This window comes from Apium graveolens, chromosome 3 (assembly GCF_009905375.1).
Source record: "Apium graveolens cultivar Ventura chromosome 3, ASM990537v1, whole genome shotgun sequence".
Lineage (NCBI taxonomy): Eukaryota > Viridiplantae > Streptophyta > Magnoliopsida > Apiales > Apiaceae > Apium > Apium graveolens.
The window spans coordinates 206,089,002-206,091,452 of record NC_133649.1 but is presented as its reverse complement, the minus strand read 5'-3'; the positions used below and the strand labels follow the sequence as shown (position 1 = coordinate 206,091,452).

The 2,451-nt window shown below is 38.2% G+C and overlaps 1 non-coding gene across 1 annotated transcript; it reads right to left on the bottom strand.

The window, feature by feature from the left end:
• Window positions 1–2,086: 2,086 nt before the first annotated feature.
• Window positions 2,087–2,193, bottom strand: LOC141716025 (small nucleolar RNA R71). Its single transcript, XR_012572759.1, has one exon. It is a non-coding gene; the product is annotated as a small nucleolar RNA R71 (small nucleolar RNA).
• Between the last annotated feature and the right edge of the window lie 258 nt (window positions 2,194–2,451).

Here is a 2,451-nt window from a genome sequence, read left to right as displayed (position 1 = left end):
ATAATACAAGCCCACTTGTGTAACACCCCCAAATCTGGGGTCAAGGGATTGGGTCGTTACTATGAAACCTCAATCCAAAATAACCTGTTTAATCAATAAATAAATTCCAGCAACTAATAAGTGGATTTTATATCTACTTGGAACGCTTCATTACAGGCTTAAGTTGGTGTTTTGGACTCAAGTTTTTGGTATTTTTGATGTATTTTTGTGTTATTACATTTCAGGCATCAGTTAAATGAAGAAAAGAGCTTTTCAAGGAAATATGTTGAAAAGAGATCAGAATTGGAATCAGAATTGGAAGTCTAGGTCATTCTCAAGTTGTAGAGAATCTCGTTAGTTTCGCGTGGGCAGTTGAATCGCCTAATTCTGATGAGCAGAACTCAAGATATGTCCAAAAGAAGAATTGTCAGAATTTTTTCAGAATGTCAGCGCGGCCGCGCCAGAACTAGCACCCCCGCGCCGATGAAAATACTATTCCAGCACGGCCGCGCTCGAAAACAGCGCGCCCGTGCCCGGTTTCTGCACCAGAATCCTGATTTTAGTCGAAATTAAAAATTATGAGAATCCTGGTCATCCTGGAGCTTATATATATCAATAAAAAGACGTTTTCAACAACAAGGAGGCTTGGGAGAGCAATAAGAAGACCTAGAGAGCACGAGACGGCTACGGAGAAGAATACTTTTATTTCCTTTAATATAGTTGATACTTGGATGCTTGTTTTCGATTTGTCTTTGAACCCTAGTACTCTTATATGTTTTATGTCATGCTTTCATTGGAACCCATGGTGATGATGAATTCGATTATGAACTAATCGTTATCGTGGGGTTCCGACAGATTTACTTATGGATTTCTATAGTTAATTTGTTTCGATATCTTGGTGTGTGGTGATTGATTGATATCCTAGTATTGGTTGTGCTTATTCGTCTTATGTGCGTGGCTAACATATAAGATAGCGTGCTAATCTCTATTGAAGCGAAAGTGAATATAGAGGTTTAGAACTTACCATACTAGCATAGGTTCATGTGTTATTGTTATGCATGATTCGTAGTTAATTTTAACCATCTTACTTGCCCTAAGTAATCACGATAGATAACTTGTGCATTAAACCGTTATGTTGTCAAATTCTTATAGACATATAAGGACTAAGCATAATTGGTGTCTATTCAACTTCTATCTCTTTTGTGGATGCTTGATAGTAGGGTATTCGTACAACGAAAGTTGGCATTTACTAGTTTCGTATTATCTGATTAGTGTCATCACCATCACATGCTAAGGTTAAGAACAATGACTTTGAATGAAGTAGTAATGAAGTTAGGATCTCATGTTTGTCGTATATATTAATTCAACCATTCTTGTTCTTTTAGTTATATTTGTTAGCTTAATTCTTAGTTTAATCAAAACCCAATTTGTTATTTGTCTTAGCATTGATACATTGTTACATAGGTGCATAAATTGAACTTAACCTGAACTAGTCTCTGTGGGAACGAATCTGATTTATATCTTATACTAATTTCGAACGCGTATACTTGCGTGAATTTTAGCGCGTATTTTTGCCCTAACAAGTTTTTGGCGCTGCTGCTGGGGACTCAGAGTTAATTTTTAGTTTATGTGCTTGTCATCAGTGGTCATTAAAGTTCACTGACTCAGACTCTTTTACTTTCACGGTTTACTTGTTGTGTTTCAGGTACTCATTACAACGGGAGATCCAGCAGCACGATCGAAGGCCTTGATGGATATTTTTCAACCCAAGATCAATGATATTCAATCTAGCATTGTCAGGCCAGCTATCACAGCTAATACTTTTGAGATCAAGCCTGACATAATTCAATGGGTGCAGAATTCAATCCAGTTTGGGGGTTCTCCAACGGAAGATCCCAATATGTACATTAGGGATTTCATTGAGATCTGCGACACCTTCATGTTCAACGGTATTTATGAAGATGCCGTGAAGCTGAGACTATTCCCATTCTCTCTGAGGGACAAGGCTAAGAGATGGTTACACTATCTACCAGCTGGTTCGATTACTACTTGGGAAGATCTTGCTCAAAAGTTTCTCACTAAATTCTTTCTTATAGCAAAGACAGCTGCAATCAGGAATGCTCTTACTCAATTTGCACAGAAATTAGGAGAATCTTTATATGAAGCTTGGGAGCGCTACAAAGAGATGCTTAAGAAGTGTCCTCATCATGGAATACCTGATTGGATGATCATTAATTGCTTCTATAACGGTTTGGGAGCACAGTCAAGACCCATGCTCGATGCAGCATCAGGAAGAGCATTATGGGCAAAAAGCTATGAGGAAGCTTATGATCTAAATGAACTGATGGCTGCTAATGAATATCAGTATACAACCTAGAGATTGCCACGGGGCAAGGTAAAAGGAGTTCTTGAAGTGGATATAGCTACGGCTATCACTGCTCAACTAAAGGCGTTGTCTATGAAGATCGATTC